The sequence below is a fragment of the Phocoena sinus genome, chromosome 8, assembly GCF_008692025.1.
Source record: "Phocoena sinus isolate mPhoSin1 chromosome 8, mPhoSin1.pri, whole genome shotgun sequence".
Lineage (NCBI taxonomy): Eukaryota > Metazoa > Chordata > Mammalia > Artiodactyla > Phocoenidae > Phocoena > Phocoena sinus.
In genome coordinates, this window is record NC_045770.1 from 31,389,842 (window position 1) to 31,411,997 (window position 22,156).

At 39.9% G+C, this 22,156-nt stretch overlaps 1 long non-coding RNA gene across 2 annotated transcripts; it reads right to left on the reverse strand.

The window, feature by feature from the left end:
* Positions 1-1,980: 1,980 nt before the first annotated feature.
* On the reverse strand, positions 1,981-22,112 carry LOC116757363. Of its 2 annotated transcripts, none has more exons than XR_004350938.1 (3): positions 21,927-22,112; positions 8,054-8,265; positions 1,981-3,086 (listed from the first exon to the last, which is right to left on the reverse strand). It is a non-coding gene; the product is annotated as an uncharacterized LOC116757363 (long non-coding RNA). The 2 variants fall into 2 exon arrangements; XR_004350937.1 differs by having other exon boundaries at positions 7,800-8,265.
* Between the last annotated feature and the right edge of the window lie 44 nt (positions 22,113-22,156).

Here is a 22,156-nt window from a genome sequence, read left to right on the forward strand (position 1 = left end):
TCCACACTCAAGACAAGCACTAACAAGACTGACTCTTAGTGCACCCTGCTGTTTTACCAAGTTCCCATGGACTTGCCTCCCTTTTGCTGTCCATTCTCCTGGTGGAATCCTCTCAATTTCAAGACTCAACTCCAAGGTCAGCTCCTCAATGAAGCTTTTCCTAGTCTCTCTTCTCTCATGTCTCATCATTTCTCATTTAGTTTTTAGGGCCTCAAATGCCCTACACAAATGTCTACCACAGTACTTCTGACACTTTATTCTACCTTATTTCTGTCTGTTTCCTTCCTGTAGACTGGACCCTCCTTGAGGACAAAGACTTGGTCTAATTTTTTTCTGTAACCCAATCAGTGTAATGGAGTATCTAATGCATAATACGTACTCAATGATTTTTGAAAGAATGCATGAATAAGTCAATATATATGATCAGTTTACCTTACCAAATCTTGGGATCCACCCTCAAAGGGCATAGATACTTGTATAATCCTAAGTCACTATGGTCTCCATCCCATTTTTATCCATGGGGAATTAAAATAAAAACTAGGATCCTAAAACTATCTGCAGTTTTCTACATGCACCATATGTTTATGGCCTCTATGACCTTGTTTTGAGGTCTGGTGAAGTCCTCAACATTTAACACTTACCTCAGGTGTCCCCTCTTTCAGAACACCTTCAAGCTGAGTTTGTCTTCCCCATTGGCATATTCTTGTTCCATTGTCTATTTCTCATACCAAACTTTTACATTGTTTATGTCTTTCTCCCCAACAAGATTGAGAGCTCCTTGAAGGCAAGATCTGTCTAAGTATTTTTGCATTTCCAGCGCCCAGGGCTACACCTGACACTTAGAAGTTGTTTAATAAATGTGTGTTGACTGATTAATGTTCACACACACAGAGACTTTAGAGACTGTGGAAGTTATCCAGTCCAAAGAAGGAATCCCAGCCACTGTATTCTCTCTGATCAGCCCATCTTTGTTTGAAAACCTCCAGTGACTGCCACGTAAGACTACCCTAACAGAATGTACACCTCACTGGGACAAGAGTTTTTGTGTGTTTTTCACTGGCAAATCCCCAGAACCTAGATCAGTGCCTGGCACATAGTAGATGCTCAACAAATATTTAGTAATGTTTGAATGAATAGCTGAAAAGTTTTTCCTGACACTGAACCCAAATTTGCCTCCTTGTAATTTCCACCCTTTGAACTTGGAATATATGTTTTTCTTCTTCACATGACAACTTCCACATATTTTTCAGGGAGATCTCATATCTCCCCCACCATGAACCTCCTCTTCTCCAAGCTCAACAACCTCAGTTCCTTCAACTCTTCCTAATCTGTTCCCAGTCCCTTTGCCATCTCCATGCATGCCCTTATCATCAACATCCTTCTGATACTGAAAAAATTAAGAGGAGCTGTGAAAGAGAGGGGTATAATGTAATTAAAACCCACAGCCCTAGGCCTAGTATAACAACTTGAACATTAAAGAGTTCAGAGAATCCCTAGGGGTTAACTAGTTTAAGCTCCTCATTTCACAAATGAAGAAACTGAAGTTAAATTACTCATCAGAGCAAGATCTGCTCCTGGTCCAGTAGCTAATCAGGCGTAGACCCAGCTCAACCCCAAGATTAATCATCTTATTCTACTTGAATTCTTAGTTGGATGCTAAACTGAAAAAGCTTAGATTTGCAGAATCTAGCTCTCTGCCAAAGAATATTCTCTCTAGAGATGTGATGAAATTATTTTAAAAAGAAGGCCAAGTTTCCTAATTCTATAAGCAATAATTTACACTTGTTGAAGCTGTTTTTCATGAATCACCAGATTCTTGGTAGCCTTTTAAAGAGAGAGTTAATAAAGTGGTCTATAACTTGTTATAAGAGCTATAAAAATCATTTTATTAAGTTCTTATACAGATTCTTTGCATGATACTTAAATTTTTTAAGTTCAAGAACTAACTGAATCTCAATGTACATTATATGACAGAGGCAACACAGCTGAACCACAAGAGGTCCATGCCACACTTTTTTCTTTTACCCCATATCAGGCAAATGTAGAGGAAATTAAATTAAAACCAATTTTTTGGAACAAGAAGGGATCACCCATCCCACCCCGATTTACCACTTCCTCTTTTCTATTTACCACTTTTTCTTATCCCAGAAAAGAATGAACAAAATTAAGTAAACAAAGTCAAATTTTTAGTAAAGACATTTAAATATTTCAAAGGCATGGGCAGTTACATACCTTTTAAGGAATTCTGTCTTAAAATTGATGGAGTAGAATAATTAACAGGAATGGTAAGGGTTGCTTTTAGTAGGTACAACGTCTATTTGCAAATAAGCCAATTTGCAGATAATCCAGTTGAAGAGCTGGTTTTCTAACCCATTTTTCTAAAATGGATCTGCCTATTTGTAATTGGAAACTTCCTGGAAAATGGATAATAAACACATAAATTTTACTTTCACGTTAAGTACAAACTTTAGTAGTCAACAGTTTGCACAAATTATTTTGGAGAGGATTTTCCTCTGTGAACTTCCCCCTCAAAGATTTGTAATTTAAAACAGGAAAATGCACAGTGCAGTCCAGTGTCAGAATTGCATCAGAGTATTACCAGGACAAAGTGGTAGATTTTTATCTTGGGAATTGCAGCTAACTACAATAGGTCTTTTCTTTCCCTGTAATCATGCTCACCTCTGATACTTCCATCTACTTCAGTGGTTTTCAAAGTGTGGTCTGGCTGCATCAGCAACACCTGGGAACTGATTAGAAATGCAAATTATCAAGTCCTACCCCAGACCTACTGAATCAGAAACTCTGGGGGGTGAGGCCCAACATTTTGTGTCTTAACTAGTCTGCCAGGTGATTCTGATGCACGTTAAAGTTTGAGGCTTGACACTGTATTGTAATAGCAGTTCACCACATCCTTTCCTTTACATTTCAAATGCAATGTTCTTACCCTTAGACAGGGCCTTGTCACCTTACAGAGGTGAGAAAGAGAAAAGTAGTCACTGACATCTGGGAGCTGATCTGGCACTCACGGCTTAGGTCTTGGTGTAGAACATATTCAATTTCACAGAACATCATCAGATCAGGCCACTCTGTGATCAAGACAAAAACAAACCCAGTCCGAAATCACATCTGAACACAGACAAAAACAGGAACATGTCCAAACCACAAAAATAACCAAAATATTTTCCATCCTAGCTAATATAAGCGGCCACTGCTTCTTTGCCAATTAAAGTTTAGGCTCTTTTTATTCCTGCCCCTTTCCAATAAGATTTATAAGATACCCAATCATAGAATTACCCCCACTTCCTGGCAGCATCCAATCCCAGACAAAGCCCCATCTCTCAATATTACCTGACCCAAGCCCAAATCCTAAAATAAGTCCTTTCTAATTACATAAGCCCCCACTTATCTGCAGTTTCACTTTAGTGGTTTCAGTTACCTGTGGTCAACCTCAGTCTAAAAATATTAAATGGAAAATTTCAAAAATAAATAATTCATACGTTTTAAATTGTGTGTGGTTCTGAGTAGCATAATGAAATCTCACACCGTCTGCTCCATCCCACCCACGACGTGAATCCTTCCTTTGTCCAGCTATCCTGCCCCTTAGTCACTTAGTACCCAACTTAGTTATCAGACCGACTGGTCACGGTATCAGTGTTTGTATTCAAGTTACCCTTACTTAACAGTGGTCCCCAAGTTCAAGAGTAATGATGCTGGCAATTCAGATCTGCCCAAGAGTAGAGGCAAAGTGCTTCCTTTAAGTGAAAAGGTGAAAGTTTTCGACATAAGAAATAGTATGCTGAGGTTGCTAAGATCTACAGTAAGAACAAGCCTTCTATCCATGAAATTGCGAAAAAGGAAAAAGAAATTCATGCCAGTTTTGCTGCTGCACCTCAGACTGAAGAAGTTATAACCACAGTGCATGATAAGTGCTAGTTAAGATGGAAAAGGCATCTTAAATGTGTACAATAAGATATTTTGAGACAGAGACCACATTCACATAACTTTTATTATAGTATATTGTTATAAGTATTATATTTTATTATTAGTTACTGTTGTTAATCTCTTACTAGGCCTAATTTATAAATTAAACTTTATCATAGGTATGTATGTATTTTTTTTAACGAGGTAGTATGTATATGGTTTAGTACTATCCACAGTTTCAGGCATCCACTGGGAGTCTTGGATCGTATCCCCCGAGGATGGGGGGGATATTACTGTTCTTACTAAGATGTTGCAGGGTGTGTAACTCATCTTGCTACAACAAGTAATAACCACATTTCTCAGGAACAGATGTGTTCCTGTGGTCTTTGACTGGACGGCATTGACATAAGAATTATTGCACAACCTCCTAGCCAGTGGGGACCAGTACCCTTCCATGAACAGTTTGTTCCCAGTCCAATGCAAGGTAAAAATTAGGATTTGCTGTTTAGAAACATTGACAACCATTTGAGACAGTAATTTTATGTCTGTTGAATCTAAAAATAGAAGATTGCTTATATTTTGTATACCAGTTGTTTAAATTTTATTTTTCTAGTAATTTGTAATTATATCTTACAAATGATCTGCAATAGATTTAAAAAAGAAAAAAAAGAAACTGATACTCCATTACAAATTGTTTGAGAAGCATCGTCCTACAGGACTTTTTTCTTTTCTTTTTTAACGCTGCTATCACATTAATCTTTTGAAAAGTCTGCTTTCAATATATTGTGCTCTTTCTCAAGCATCTCCAACATTACGATCTCCTCTGTTTTCCAGTTGGAGAGGAAATAACATATTTTGAGTGTCTACCATATGTTATTAATTGTGCACATTTAAATACATCCAATTCCCAGGAAACAATTCTAAATAAATATTAGCATTCTATTTCAAAACCTATTCCACAAAAAGTACAAGGACTTTTATGGGTGATTGTTTTTTAATTCAAGGAACATACATATCTAATGTTATTTAGACAAGAATAAAACAGGACAGGCTTTCCAATTAATTTTTTAGAAGCCATCACAGTAGAACAAACCTGATCAATATAGCATTTGAAAATTCTAGTGCAATGTCATTAGTAAATATTGATGCAAAGGTGCTGTACTACGCACTTGTGAGAATTTGTTCTTTACTTAACATTTATCAGGTACTTACTAAATGTTGGCACCATTCGTGGTCCCTTTGGCAGCCACATTTGTGCCACTCCCCCTTCTTTTGATAATAGGCTTTGTCATCCTTGGCTACAGAAGCTGGTAAGCGACATAAGAGCCAATCAAAATACCTCACCCTTCTAGCCTCAATGATGGATCCAGTGGTGTGTTCACTACCCATGTAGAAAAAATCAATTTTCCCCAGAATTGTTCTAACTATAGGTAGCAGGGAAGTTGCCCTTTTTCCTTTGTTGTGAGTCATTAGGACATGGTACAGATCACCAGTAGCGTATTCCCCAGTACATGGAGAAAAATCTATCCAACATGGGGGGAAAAAAAAAGTTCAAAATGCAGAGAGACATAGAGATAGAACAAGAATGAGAACAAGAGCGCAAAGGAGAGACTCCCAAAACTGTGGGATTCCCCGGGCCAGGTCATTCCCTGAAGCCAGCACGTCGTTCTCTTCCCTGTCTTGGGCTTGGTTTCATAAAACAAAAAAATTCCTTTTTCGTTTAAGGTAGTTTGAGTTCCTTTTCTGTCACTTGCAACCCAAAAGCCTTCATTAACACAAACCTTCAATAAGTAGCCTGTGTGGTAGAAAGAGAAAGGGCTAAAGATTGAGACAAATATAGTTTTTCCACTTAATAATTATGTGACTATTAGCCTCTCCGAGCTTCATTTGCCTTGTTTGCTATCTGGGAATAAAAAGAGCCCACTCCTAGAGTCAGACTGTAAGCTTTGGAAGGACAGGAAATATGTCTACCTTTCTTGTTATGTCCCTCTCACATGAGGGTCTCATGACCTGCTTAATGCGGGAAGGGCCAAGGGAAGGTCAGAGAGCCCCTCCTGCTTCTGCCATTTTCTCGGACTCCTTCAACTTAAAATATTCAATATACCAAGACGTCATATTTTAGGATAGCATGTCCTAAACCCTATCACTTGAAAACCAGAGCTTGGTTTGGCAAATGTTCCCACAGTTAAAGCCAATTTGTTGACCTTTTTGTGTTTCTGCTTTCACTTACTTTTTAGCCTCTAAAATTCCTAACTTCCTCATCCATTTATTGTTTTCTAAATGTCCTTTTATCCTTTATCCAGCATTTTTATTGTGAGAGTCAACCAAGATATCTAGACTGCCATTTTGCCAGAAACACAAGTCTCTGACTGGTAGTTTTATTTACTATTCTTACGGACTTCCACTGTTTTCATTCAAAAATCTTTCCTTTATTTAGCGTCTTCTATCTTTATTATTGTAGAATATTTTAATGTCTTAGTTTATATGATTTTCCTTCTCCTATTTCATGATTAATTTGTCTTAAGTTTTCCCAGGTGTCTTACAATTTTCTAACCTTTGACTAAAGCAAGTAAGTGGTCAGGAGTATGAGCAATTTTCATAAAATAATCCGTAGAGCAGAGTAGTTAAGAGCATGAGTTCTGGACCCAAACTTCCTGTGCTCAAACACTCATTGCCACTTAGCTGGGAGACCTGTATCTTGAACTTCCTCATGTGTAAAATGCAGGTGATAATAATAGTACCCTCCTGTTAGTATTAAAGAGAAAACCACAGGCCCAAAATGGCATCACTTCTGCTAAAGACCATGATGCCAAACATAGATTTAATACCTAACCGAATTGCAGTTTCAACCTTCCCCAGAAATGTAATCTTATTCATCCAGTCTGGAATTTCCTGGTCAGTATCAAGGAGGTAATCTGCCACAGTGGGCCCTCTCCATTCTCCCCCATCCCCAGAGGAATAAGAGGCAATCTACATGATAAAACCCTTGCCCTTCTCTCTCCTCCCCCCAAAAAGATACCCTTTCTTTTCTTTTGCTAATAGCTTCCTCATCCCACACTTCTTCCTATAAAAACCTACCATTTAGTACAACCCCTCAGAGTGCCTTTCTGTTTTCTAGATGGGATGCTTGCCTGATTCATGAATCATTCATTAAGGCCAATTAGATCTTCAAACTTACTGGGCTGAATTTTTTAACATTAGGGACTGAATTAGTTAATATATGTAATGCTCTTAGAACATAGCTTGCTACATAGTGTTATATTTTTTATACCATTAAAACTGTAATATGATTAAATTATTAAAATTAGTGTTAACTACCTGGCACCTGTCAGTGACAACATTTATAAATTAGTAACTTTTTTTCACATAATCCTAGAGGCCTGTGCTTCATTGGCTCAAAAACCATATAAAAGCCATACCCATACGAACCTTAGAGAAACCAGACCTAAGTGTTTTATATAAAAGAATTAACACTGAACACTTACTGTGCCAGGCATAACAGTAAGGACTTTCTATGAATTATCTTTTTTTTCTAACGTCACTGTAACACAGGTAGTATTATTATTCTCATATTACAGTTTAAGGAATGGAAGTTCTGAGAAGCTAAAGTATATGATTGGGCCACCCAATATGGCTGTATCTTGCTTTCTGTACACCCCCTGGTCAACCAGTTCCTGCTTCACCTACACCCTACTCATCTAACTGACTTTCCCTCTTAATTATAGATCCTAATCAGTAAATGCCTACATACTTGCACCTGGTCCCAGCTAGTGATAGTTCAAAACTTTAGATCAAAACATCTCCACTATGATAGCTTATCAAAGGAGCAATGAGGGGAGTGCTCCTCTGCTGGTTTCCCTGGTAACCAGTGAGCCCACCTGACGTCAATTCCCCCTTTGACCGGTAACCTTCTTCTCTCCCCTGAAGCGAAGACTGCTGCCATGTCCTGCCGGCCATCGGCTGCACACGGTAAGGTGTCACTCCAGGACCTTATTTCAGACATGTAAGATCCCCCATCCATTAAACCACTGATGTCTCTGTTGCTGACTCTGGTCTCTTCCTTCGGTCTTGAGGCTGGGCAAGTACAGTGCTTGCAGGCCTGCGGGGTGCAGCCCAGCGTAAGGGGACTTACTTAGGCTTGTGATGGAGGAAGGCCCAGATTCAAAGTCAGGCTGTCAGACCTCACAGTGAGTATGTTTAACCAAGAAGGTGGGCAGCACATCTCTGGAGTCAGCTCACGCTTTCATCCCTTGAATTCATGGGTTTGGTTCCATGTTGCTGTTGTTTTGGCCGCTGGATAGGACATTGAAGACTCCTTTGTCAAATGAATCCTCTCCATTTTACCTAGGAGGAAATTGGGGCTGTAAGTTTGTGACTTGGGCTCCACAATTAGAAGTGGCAGAAATGAGGCCTTCTAACACAACACTCTAACACTTATTCATTTACTTCCTTAATCCTGAAGCCAAAGTTTTATTAATCACACCATCTGAATTCACACCACCTGAGTTATTTGATATGTAAATTATAAATGTAACAATAATAAACTTAGGTGAAAACGTTTTGAACTTGCTGGATTTCTATATTAATAAAACAAACAATAAAACAAATAATACAAAACCAAGCAATTTGAGCAAAAGTATCTTCAAAGGAGAAATAGGTTTAACTAGATTGGATTATAATGCCGCCATGATTAGTGCCACACCATCTTTCTAATATGCTAGAGGGTCACGTGAACCACCTGGTTAGCAAGAAAAAAAATGTTTCAAGCCTCAGTAAAACTTCCTCCTTCCACTGAAGCATACTCATCTTCTGTGAACAGATATAGCAAAATACAATAGAAATAAAACTAAGGCTGTCCTGAATGAGAATGGGAATTACCACCTCCCAGACTCGACTCATCTCACTAGTTCCTTTAGTCTCAGGTACCAGCAGGCCACTTGGCAGCCCCTCTCAGCGAAGTTAGTCCTCATTAACAAGAGTGAAGATCAGGAGATCCTCAAATTGATTCAGGTCTGGACATGCTATCTCTGAGACTGGGATGCTCATGGTGTTCTAGCTAGCTAAGTGTTTAAGGGCTTCACTTATTCCAGCCTGAAACTTCCACAGGGAAGGGAATTTGCCATGTTCATCTTTGTCTCCCCAGCACCTAGCATGGTCCTAATGCTTAGCGGGTGGGCCATACCTGGCTTTGGAATGTTGTAAAGGTTAGACAAATGAAGGAGTCAATGAGTTAACGGATGTGAGTGAGACTGAAGGTCAGGGACAGGATGGTTCAGTTATGGCATCTTCCTTCTGTGGTCACAGACAAGGTCTGTGTGAAAACAGCAGATGATTTAAGTTTCTCTCAAACTCAACATAAACCAGCAGTGAGATGTGGCTGATAAAAAAATTATGATATAACCTTGATATTGAGTTAACAAGAGTATGATACTCAAAGAAAAGTTAGTAAGGGATTCTTCACTCCTACGGTCACTTCCCAAGCATTCCAAATGCCATGCTCAAATCCAAAGGAAACTGATCTTTCTTTCCAAGATAGACTCTCACCCTTTTGTCCTGTTTCTTCACATGGTTTTCTTCCACCCATAAAAATCCTTTCCATCTCATCTTTCATTTCTCCGTCGTCCTTCTTGGAATACTCTGCTGTTCCACAATCCCAAGCCCCATGCTCCCAACTTATCTCTATATCCTCCAAACTGCTATTACAGTGTTATGGTACTTATCTTTTTTAATCTAATATTTTCACTACTTATGTTCTTGTCTTCTTTATCAGTTTATCTAAACTGTAAAGTTTATCTAAACTGTAAAGCACTGATCAAAGGCAACGAATTTTCATTTTTATTGTTGTACTTGCCTCCATGTACATTTCACATCCATTAGATTATGATCTTCTAAAGGCCAGTAAGAGACCCATTTATTTTTTTTAATTTCTCTTTAAGTTACACACTGTACCTAGCTAGTTGTTCTGGGCAAAAAACAAATGTTGTTTGTCTGATGGTTGACTGAGGTATAACTACAAGCCACAACAAGAGGAAGCTAACACACTAGCAAGGAACAAGAGCATACATACACTGCAAGCCAGGAGCCAGGTTTTGAAACCTCTCTTAGTATGCAGACATACAGATCTATTTCCCGATTACATACTCTCGTGTACATAGATCAAACAAGAGTTAAGCAACTAAGGACAAAAACAGATAGTTCACAGAAAAGGAAATACAAATGGCTAATGAAATAGACAATGATGTGCCATCTTAGTTAATAAAGAGGGAAATGCAAATGGAACAAAATGAGACACCATCATTTGCCTACCACACGGGCAAAAGGCAGAGACAGATAATGTTCAGTGTCAGCAATGGTGGGAATGTAAATTTTAAAAGGTACTTTACAATACTGATCAAAATTTTTAAAACACACATTCCTTACTAAATAAGCCCACTTCTAAGAATCTACTCTTCAGAATAACTTTTTCCATATTGCCAGGATATTGGCTGAAGAATGTTCACAGTGCCATTAAATTTATATTAGTAGAAATCAGAGATAACCTAAATATGTCAAAAGTGAGATGTTTAAGTAAATTATATTCATACTCTGATGCTACATAGCCATCACAAAGAATGAACCATATCTATATATGTAGGTATGGGAAAATGATCACAATATATTGTCCGAAAAAAGCAAGTTGCAAAGCAGTAAATGTATAATTTCTTTTTTGTGGGGAAAAAAGACGTGTTCCATGTTTCTGTGTTCATATAAATACACAAATTTCTACATAACTCTATGTGCAAAAACAAAAATAAAAACAAACATACGGGCTTCCCTGGTGGTGCAGCGGTTGAGAGTCTGCCTGCCGATGCAGGCGACACCGGTTCGTGCCCTGGTCCGGGAAGATCCCACATGCCGCGGAGCGGCTGGGCCCGTGAGCCATGGCCGCTGAGCCTGCGCGCCCGGAGCTCCGCAATGGGAGAGGTCACAACAGTGAGAGGCCCGCATACCGCAAAAAAAAAAAAACAAAAAAAAAACGAACATACAAACAAAAACAAAGGTCTGGAAAGAAAAACACCCAACTGCTAACTGCAGTTACCCCTAGGGAGGTAAAGCAGGAAGGGCTTTTCCTGTTGTGCATTTCTATGCATTGTTTAAATTTTCTTGCAACATCAAAGTAATACTTTTGACTTTTCTGAAATAAAAAATAAACCTAATTAAAGTAGTTATAAAATGTTTGAAGATTCACAAAAGCAGTGATCAAACTTTCAGGAACTGCATGCATGAATTATCTCTTTAAGTATTCTTTAGAACTCTATGCTCACAAAATTATTCACACATATTTGTGTCAGTTACCAAAACCTGAAACCTTATGTGGTAGCATAAAACAGTCATTCCATGTTTTAGAAGAGGTAAGAAAGGAAAAAAGAAATTCCTTTAACACTGTGTACGAAGAATGTCACCTGTTATCAGTAAACAAAGGATGCTGCAGCCATCAAGCCATCAACTGCAGTCACCTTCCAAGTGTACACCCTGAGGGAACTCAAGATGGGAAAGAACAGGATACTGGCCCTAAACAGTTAAGGTGCATATCAAAGGAATGATTTTAATGAGCCCAGGCTCTTGCACCTTCCCATGCCTAAAGAAGGGCTAAATTCATTAACTTGAGATGTCTGGTTTTCTTTAATTAACAGTAATCTTTTGATGTTCCAACTACCTGTATATTGCAAAAACTCATATATCCTGGCTACTCCTGTACCTCTTTGGAACAGCTAGCTCCTCAGAGCTATCTAAGAGTGTGTTTCCCAGGCTTAAGTCCTCAGTAAGTCCACCAAATAAAACATAATTTTCAACTTTTAGGTTGTGTATTTTTTTTTTTTTTAGTTGACAACACTTTTTTTTAAAGAAATTGACAAACCAAGCAGAGGGCTCTCAGAAATAATTCACCTGTGGCTAGGGGCCACAAATACAAATGCCAGAGGAGACTGGAAAGTAACAGATTAATGAGGCCAGCTGGGAATAAGACAGCAAGGACCAGAGGGACTATTTGGAGAGTGTGTAATGCTTAAAGGGAGCAGCTACTTCAAAACTCCAGCTAAGTGAGAAGATGGATCTAGTGTTATCAGATCTTTTAATATTTCAAAGGAAATCAGAAACCAGAATTTTTTTTTTTAAAGATGTTGGGGGTAGGAGTTTATTAATTAATTAATTTTTGCTGTGTTGCATCTTCGTTTCTGTGCGAGGACTTTCTCTACTTGTGGCAAGCAGGGACCACTCTTCATCGTGTTGCGCGGGCCTCTCACTATCGCAGCCTCTCTTGTTGCAGAGCACAGGCTCCAGATGCGCAGGCTCAGTAGTTGTGGCTCATGGGCCTAGTTGCTCTGTGGCATGTGGGATCCTCCCAGACCAGGGCTCGAACCTGTGTCCCCTCCATTAGCAGGCAGATTCTCAACCACTGCACCACCAGGGAAGCCCATAAACCAGAATTTTTAATAGCAATACACCCAGGTTTTACATTTTAACAACCGATTTCTTAAAATCTTAAATTTCATGTTGGAGCACTTCCCTGGTGGCACAGTGGATAAGACCCTGCACTCCCAATGCAGGGGGCCTGGTTTCAATCCCTGGTCAGGGAACTAGATCCCATATGCATGCTGCAAAGAGTTCACATGCTGCAACTAAGGAGCCCAAGTGCCACAACTAAGACCTGGTGCAACAAAATAAATAAATAAATAAATATTTTTTTAAAAAAATAAATAAATGCTACGTTGGTAAACATTGCACAAGCCAAACAAAACACATCTCCTAGCTGGATGTGGCCTGCAGCCTTCCATTTGCCATTTTTTGGGTTTCACTGTCTCCACAGAGTCCTAGTGGACTAATTCTGACAGACACATCCTTCATCACCCAGATCAGTTCCCTCTTCTTCCATTAGCACTTTGGCCATGGTATTATAGAACATTAGAGTTCAAACATATTTTTTTAAATCTCATTAAAATATCAATTTTTTATGGTCACAAAATACATACAACATAAAATTTGCCATTTTAGCCATTTTTATGTGTACAGTTTGGTGACCTTAATTACATTCACAATGCTATGCAAATGAAGCAGGAGGGAAGGGGGCAGGGCACAAGCTTTAAAAAAAATGACATAGCCATAGGACATGACAAGGACTGGTTAGAATCAACTCGGTCCAAGATGGCAGAAGATTCGACTTCCAGTAGACCTTGAGCCTCACTATATGCTCATTGTAATACATTAACAAGATAAATGACACACCCACCAGTGCCATGACAATTCTGAGGCCAACCATAAAAGGTCAAAAAGTGAGCGGTGGGAGATTGGGATTGACATATATACACTAATATGTATAAAATAGATAGCTAATAAGAACCTGCTGTATAAAAAATAAAATAAAATAAAATCCAAAATTTCAAAAAAAAATAAGAAAAGTGAGTGGTGGCCCAATTCCTGGAAATTACTGCCCCTTCTCTGAAATAATTGGAATAATCCTCCCATTCATTAGCCTATGAAATTACCCAGTCCATAAAAACTAACCATGCCATATTTTGGGGCCTGTTGCCTTCTGAGATGTCCACTTTGTCTGTGGAGTATTTTTCTCTCTAAATAAATCCACTTCTTATCTAACACTTTGTCTCTCACTGAATTCTTTTTGCAATGAGACATCAAGAACCTGAGCTTCATTAAGTCCTGAGACCAGGTGTGTGATCTCAATTAAAAGACGTGGGTTCAAGTCTCAATCTGGGTTTTGGCTGGGTTCGAGTCCTGGGACATGGGTTCAAGTCCCAGTCTGAGTTGCACAGTTTCATTACCATCACCACCAGCTCTTTCCAAAATTTTTTCATCACCCCAAACAGAAACTCTGTACCCATTAAACAATAACTCCCCACCCCACCCTCCCCCAGTCCCTGGTAACCTCTTATCTATTTTCTATGAATTTACCTATTCAGGGTACCTCACATAAATGGAATCATATAATATTTGTCCTTTTGTGTCTGCCTTATTTCACTTAGTTAAATATTTTTAAGGTTCATCCACAGCACAGCATGTATCAGAACTTCATTCCTTTTTACAACTGTGTAATATTTCATTGTATATTGTGATTCATATTAGGAAACATGTATTTGGTCTTTGTTCCCATTACTAGCACAAAAGCTTCTAAAACACTTGGAATTTTCTAAGTGGTGTGAGAAATAAAGTCTTCTTTTGTTATGTTAATGGGGTGATTTTTGGAATGCCCCTAGGTCACCTAAGAATGGATGCTGGTTGCCAGGGGAACCAACCCTGTGATTGGAGGTTTGGAACTTTCAGCTCCATCCCCCTGACCTCCAGAGAGGGGAGAGGGGCTAGATGTTGAATCATCACCAATGTCTATTGATTTAATCAACTGCGAGTATTTAAGGAAGCCTCTGTAAAAACCCAAAAGGACATCGTTTGAAGAGTTTCCAGCTTGGTGAACATGTGATTTGAGAGAGAGTGATGCACCTGGAGAGGGCATGAAAGCTCAGCACGTTTTCTCCATACCTTGCCCTATGCAGCTCTTCTGTCTAGTTGTTCCTGGGTTATATCCTTTTATAATAAACCCATAATCTAGTACATAAATTGGTTTCCTGAGTTCTGTGAGCCACTCTAGCAAATTGAACCCAAAGAGGGGGTCATGGGAACCTCTGATTTACAGCCAGTTGGTCAGAAGCACAGGTAACAACCTGGACTTCTGATTGGCATGTGAAGTACAGGGTAGCCTTGTAGAACTGAGCCCCTGACCTGTGGAATCTGATGCTGTCTCCTGGTAAGAAGTATCAAAATTGAGTTAAATTGCAGGATACCTAACTGGTGTGAAAGCATTGTTTGTTGGGAAACCCCCCTCTGCTGCCACTATGGAACTGTCTTCAGAACCAATTGTATGCATATAGTACATTTTGTTTACCCAGTCCTCTGTTAATGGACAGGTGGGTTGTTTCTACCTTTTGGATGCTGTGAACATTTGTATAAAAATATGTTTGAGTCCATTTTTTATTCTTTTGGGTATATACCTAAGAGTAGAACTTCTGGGTAATATGGTAATTCTGTATTTAACTTTTTGAGGAACTGACAACCTGTTTTCTACATCAGCCACACCATTTTACATTCCTACCAATAATGCATGTAAGTAAATCCCTCATTTTTAAGATGAAGAAAGCAAGGGTAAAACTTGTTAGATAGCTTGACCATATACACAGAAAGTCAACTGCAGGGCTGACATCAGAAACCAAGTATCTTGACTCCCAATACAGTCCTCTTTCAAAGGTTAACTGCACTAGGATTTAACTCAGATGACTAGGCAAATTGCAATGTTGTCTACACAAAGAGTGGGTCATTGGAAATAGATAAATTGATATATTGGAAGAAAGAATTTGAATTAAGTTCTGGATTTTGTTCTCCAAAATGGAGAGAATTTTGTTTTTCTTCTTCAGGTCTAAGCTCTAAGAGAAGATTAAGTCATACTTGTCTTAAGCCTAGTACCTAATTGTAGAATAATCATAGAAACATTTTTGTATCATTATTAGTCTTAACATTCTGAACTAAGGGCTTTTTTAAAAAAAATCCTTGAAATGCAATAAAGACTTATTTTAGAGGAGTTGGAAAATTCAGAAAAGTGGAAAGGAAAAAGAAAGGGTCACCTAGAGAACTGTCAACCTGAAAAATATTCACTTTTTAGTACTTTTTTCCATGCTAGTTGTCCTAAACATGGTGTTTTTGTTTGGTATACATGGTCTAAATGATAGAATCTTAAAGCTTAAGAAAATTATTACAATTTGGGGAGTAAGCTTAAAAAACAGAATAAGGAAAAGTAGATATTAAAGTCTAGGAAAGCACCCAACATAGAGTTAGCACTCCTTCCTACCAAGTCTCAGCCCTCACAGTCTTATGACATCCCTTTTGGTGGTATGTTCTTACTTACCTGTCCATATGGACATGGCCACACGATGCACTATTTTGTTTCTCCCTCTGTGCCTCATAAAGTGCTACAAATACAGTTGGTATTCAGTAAAGAACTTCTGAATGATTATTACTGATTTCATACCATTTTCAAGGTTAACACCCCTCAGAGTCTCCATAAGGGGTAACCCAATTCAGGCACTGCAGAACCCAGTCTCGGCAGGGCTTCACACTCCACAGAATTTGGTTCCATAATCAAAGATAATTTAAAAGTCATTTGAATGTTTACTTCCATTACTTGAATACTATAGGTAATTCAACTTGTAACCCACAGTAGCACTTTTTTTTTTTTTTTTTTTGCGGTACGCGGGCCTCTCACTGTTGTGGCCTCTCCCGTTGCGGAACACAGGCTCCGGACGCGCAGGCTCAGCGGCCATGGCTCACAGGCCCAGCCGCTCCGCGGCATGTGGGATCTTCCCGGACTGGGGCACGAACCTGTGTTCCCTGCCTCGGCAGGCGGACTCTCAACCACTGCGCCACCAGGGAAGCCCAGTAGCACTTCTTAAAACCTCCTTGGCCCCATTCTTTTCACTTCAGTACATTTCAAGTCCACAGCTGACTTAAAGGCCCAGTCTCAAAATCTTCACCAAAAATTCTCTCTCAGCTTCATCCCTTGTGGTTCTTGGTTTTGCTTTTCATCCCCTTTATCTTCTATTTCTTCTTCCTTTCAGCCAAAAAATTACAGCCATTTGTATCATCTTGGCATTCATTCTTACTTCTTCAGCTCAGCCTCTCTCTCCTCAGTCTCTGATTCTCTTTCAGGAAAGTTCAGGAATAGAGCAGGCACACTCAGCCCCTCTCTTGGAAGGAGGCCCAGGAGTTAGGACTGGGGGAGAAGAAGGCGGAGGAAGTGGGAGAAATCACAAATGCTTATAATGTACTGTCCTTTTTATTCTCATCACGCAATGAAATTCTCATATTTATTTGGGGTGGGCTACATGAAAGTTCTTTGGAAAAAAATGTGACAAGTTGTAAAGGTAAAATGATGAAATTTTCTTTGGGGATGGAGGTCACGGCCTACCCACCCTCTCCTCTTTGGGGTGTCACCTTGAGGGCATATAATAGGCTGATAAAAATGGTCTGATCTTTTGATCTTACAAAGCAGAGTAACAGGCCTTCTGACCCTTGAAACTGTAAACATTTACTCTGGAATTAGCTCAGAGGTCTCACATGGGTATAATGAGACAATTACAAGGTACATCATCTTGTCTCTCACAGAGGTAAGTTTTCATTTTTCTCTCTTCTACTTTCTGCATAAATCTGTGTGGAAATTTCTCCAAATTTTGTATTCACTTTTGTGATATATGCATGTTATCACTGATAATGCTTACCTAATAGTAAAATTACATTCTCTCTCTCTTCTATATTGGTACAGAGGGGTCTTTTGTTGGAGTCTTTGTTTTCTTTCCCCAACACTATGATATGGTCCTCCAAACGACAGTTACATCTGTTTAACTATATTTCTTATTTCATCTCTTCCCCCAGTCCAGTAATATCCAAAGTGCACTACTCCTAGGTGACAGCAGACTTAAGTAACACTTAATACTACTTGACATGGGTCGAGTAAGTACCAACAAATAATCACTGAAACTTTTTGTTCTCCCTGGCTATCTCTGTATGCAGACTCAGAAGGACAGAAGGACAATGGGACGGAGTTCAGAAAGTGTGACTGAATATTCCAGGATAAGGGATATAGAGCTACCACTCATCCAGTTCTCAAGCCACAAACTTAGGATTTTGCCTTAATTTCTCTTTCCCTCAAACACCACATCCAATTGACTCCACACTCAATCCACATCCCAAATCCATTCAGTTCTTTCACTTTCACTACTTCTACCCTAGTTCAAGCCCACAATACATCAGCCTCTAACTGCACTTCCTGTTTCTACTCTTGTTCCTCTCTATAGCAGCTAGTGTAATCTTTTATAAAAATATAAATCATAAAATGCCACTGCCTACTCTTTAATGGCTTTTCATCATACTTAAATGAACACCCAACTAACCTGAAAATCCCCAAACCTCATTTTATACTTCTCTGATTCAGCCACACTTGCTTTCTTTCTGTTTCCCCGACACATCAAGCTTGGTTAAAATGTACTTTCCCCTGGTTTTCACATGGCTCCTTTTAAGGACTCAGTTTAACTTTTACCTACTTAGAGAGGACTTACCTATTTATTCTAAAGTAACCACTTAGTTGTTCTCCATCACATTGCTGTGTTTTATCAGCATGACATATTTCTAGTTGTTCTCCATCACATTGCTGTATTTTATCAGCATGACACATTTCTAGTTGTTTCTTGTGTGTATGTATGTTTTCAATTGTTCAAACTTTTGTTGAATGGATGGTAAGCCTTACTCTTCCATCTCCTATATACAAGATAGGAAATACTGAGCAGGGATCAAAAGTCTAAGAACTTGGGGCTTCCCTGGTGGCGCAGTGGTTGAGAGTCTGCGTACCAATGCAGGGGACACGGGTTCGAGCCCTGGTCTGGGAGGATCCCACATGCCGTGGAGCAATTAGGCCTGTGAGCCACAGCTACTGAGCCTGCACGTCTGGAGCCTGTGCTCCGCAAAGAGAGGCCGCCACAGTGAGAGGCCCCCGCTCGCCGCAACTGGAGAAAGCCCTCGCACAGAAACAAAGACCTAAAACACAGCCAAAAATTAATTAATTAATTAAAAGGTAATGTGAAGTTCTTTAAAAAAACAAAATGTCTAAGAACTTTATTTCAGATTTTTCTTTAACTTCCTCACAATAGCTATTTTATCTATTGTAAGTTTTCTCCATCGTGATTAGGTCTTACTATAGAATAGCATGGGGACTTGCAACTAACTCCATATGAAGTCTTGAAGAAATAAGAACACCAAAGAATGGGGTAGGTGGCAGTGACTTCAAACAGGAAAGGAAAGTATGCTGAATCCCTATAGCCTCCTATAGAGAAGAAACAAAAAGAGTCAAAGTAGGAGCTGACAACCTGGAACTAACAACGGAAAGGCCCATGGGACTTCCTAGTGCCTGCCACTGAAATCTCTGAACTCAGATCTCACCTTCCTACTGTCCTCATAGCACAACATAATCCTGCCAGATCCGTACTGAAAACTCACCATCACCACCTCTCTCCCAACCAAACCCTTCAGATTCAGACACAACTCTCCAATTCCTTTTTGAGAAGTCATTCCTTAAAACTTTAGTCCACCCAGAACTCTCTTCTCTGACCTCCTTGTTTCAAAAGTAAAATCCAATTGTGGAGCTCATTGGTCTTTGTTTGTTTATCTTTACCATTACTTGTTTTTTTTTCTTTTTTGCTTGTTTTATTTTTATTTTTGCTCTTGTCTTAATCTTAGAATCCTATGTAGCACTGAACGCAAGATACCCAGTAAGGTTTTTTGGGGTTTTCTTTTTTTGGATTAATTGAACAGATTCACACTCTGGCTGAAGTTTGTACCCTCAGGGACAAAAAAGAGAAGGAAACACTAAAAGGAGAGGGAAGAAGAAGGTGTGAGAAAAACAGGGACTCTAATATATAGGGAAAGGAAGCAGGGGTGCAGAAGAGGGAAAGGACCCAAAAAATCAGCTTTCATTGTGAAGACTTAATCACAGTTTATAACATGTTGTCAATCTGCTAAAATGGAAGTTGACAGGAAATTGGCAGAGACAGGGAAATGGCCACAGGCCAAGTTATACTCTTGTGTTAAATCTTTCCACTGCCTTGCCTTATTTGCAGCTGCCTCACGGTCTCAAAGCCAGGTAGATTCCGATTTGTTCCTCATGCAAGTATGGATTTATCAACAGACTGATTTATACATAGCTAGAAAGTAATAATCATCTGTGGACATCAAACCGGATGAGCTTTCCTCTATCACCTCTTTCTTTTTACAACTAAAAACTTACTGTGGGATATAAGTAAGTTTCAGTGGAATAACATGAAATCTCAATATCTCTTGTACAGTCATAACAGAAGCGGTTTCTGCCATTCCTATCCAGAAACTAACTCACTTTGAAACCACTCACTTGGTCTATCAGGTAGATCAGTGTTATTCACTGCTATTTCCTAGCACCTAGCATAGTGCCTGGTACATGTCATGTGTGCAATAAATTTTTGGATACTGACTGATTGGATTAATGAATAAATGATGGTTCCAATCTCTGATGCACCCTTAGGTGACCTTAAGCCAAAGATACAGACATACGGGAAATACAGGATGGATTTTTAAAAAGGACATAATTGAGGGGGAAGATTACCAGAGTTTTGCTGCTTTGTTTATCTCCACCTAAAATTCATTCCACAAATAGAAACTGAATGCCTTCTATGACTTCTATGTGACAGGAAGTGTGTTATACCGTCAAGTACAAATATAAAGATACAGGCCCTGGATCCAATGTGTGCTTTTCCATGACTACATCATAGCCTCTAATCACACTCTGTTTCAGATACTAGACTATAACTGTCAATGTATCTGTCTTGCCACTATATTGTAAGCTCTATTAGGACACTGCCCATCACACAGTAAGCACTCAGTAAATAGCTGGTAAAGCATCTGCTTAAAGATGCCTTACCAGCTATTACCAATTTACCAATGGAAATTGTAGCCTACTAGGGGGAAAAGACATAATGAACCGTATAAAGTCAGGATTCTTAGTTTTGAGAAAGAAGAGCTAACTCTTGCTGATATAGCAGAAAAGGAGCATGTTGAAGATATTGGGTGGCTCTCAGAATTACTGGAGGGTAAAGAGAATCATGGCAGACGCTAGGCCTCCAGGAATAATGCACAAAATCACTGCAGAACTAGTCCAGTGAGGAAACTGTCTCCATTGCAGTTCCCCACCCATGCCACTTCTGCATCGGAAACTCAATCTTGCAACCACTGAGAAACTGCTGTTGCTGCCAGTGCTGCCAACAAAGTCAGCCACCTCTGCTGCTACTCCTATCAAATGCCAAAGAACCAGAGAGCACCCTTGTTCACTGGTAGCTGAACCAAGGTTGGAAAGACAGGTTGAGCCTGGATTGTGAAATGCTTGAACAAAGGTATAGGCAGTCACCAGAACAATTTATTCTTAAACCAGATTCCCCAATCAAATGGAGTAACCAAAAGCTAAATGTGCAGTGCTTGCTTTTTGCCCATGGTGGATGCCAATGAGTATTTGCAAGTTTGGTTGAAACAACAGATGGGAGTCTGCAAATTTAGGACAGACTGCCCCACTTAATCCCTATGATTAATCATGTCTGTACTGATAGCCTTACCTGAGGTCAGAAAGTACTATCTCTCATAACATATTTTTGGGAATACAACTATGATATCGTGGTCCTTATGTCATGAATCTGGGTCAGGTACCAAGAGTATCAACAACATTTAGATCTGCAACATTTAGAGTGTTGGGAAGGGGGGTGGATTCACCAGGATTTTAAGTGCCCTGGATCCTTTTCAACTGAAGGTTTCCAACCCAGATGAGGACTCAATCTTTGTCGTTCTCCTGCATCAGCCACGGGTTGCTACAGGTCACTTCGGAGTTTCTTAGCAAAAACAAAATGCAATCTGTAGGAGCACTGCAAGTCAAGACAGGTGAGTAGAATTGGCTCCAAGGGCTGAAGAGGAACTTAGCCAAAAACTATTCAAAACAGGTTAATCCATCTGAACTGGGACAGCAGACACCAAGGAGAAAAGGGACTAGGTTAGACGTGTGCAGCCTCGGCCTTGCTGGCTATACTTGCCTATGAACAGCTACCAATTCTTCCAAATCCCCCCGCCACCATCCCCCCGCGTCCACTCGGATAATCTCTTTAGGCACGTTAGCTAGCCAGAGAAGCAGGGAACCTGTGGAAGAGGATGAGGTGTTATTTGGGGTATAGAGATCATGGATGTTTTACGTATGCACTTAATGAATTTGTCGAGCCCCTCACCCCCGCCCCATCTTAGGCTGGGTCACTCGGAGGAAAAACACCCTCTTTCCTGTACCTCCCTTTATGCTGTCCTCGCCTGCGACTGCTCCCTCTCACTCTGAGCCGCACGCAGCCTCCGTGCCTCACCTAAAAACTACTCTTCAAAGACTTCCTTCCGGGCCCAGCAAAGCCCGGCGTACGCGGTACCTGGAGAGGCAGAGGTACTCGCTTCTATCCAAAAAAACAAAACTGCCCTTTCCGGAAAAAAAAGAAAACTGCTCGAGCATTCCGAGGCTCGCATGCGCGCGTCACACGGGGAAGCTGCTAGGAGGGTCCGGGTGCTTCGAATCGCAAACCCCGCCCCCGCGTGTCGGCCC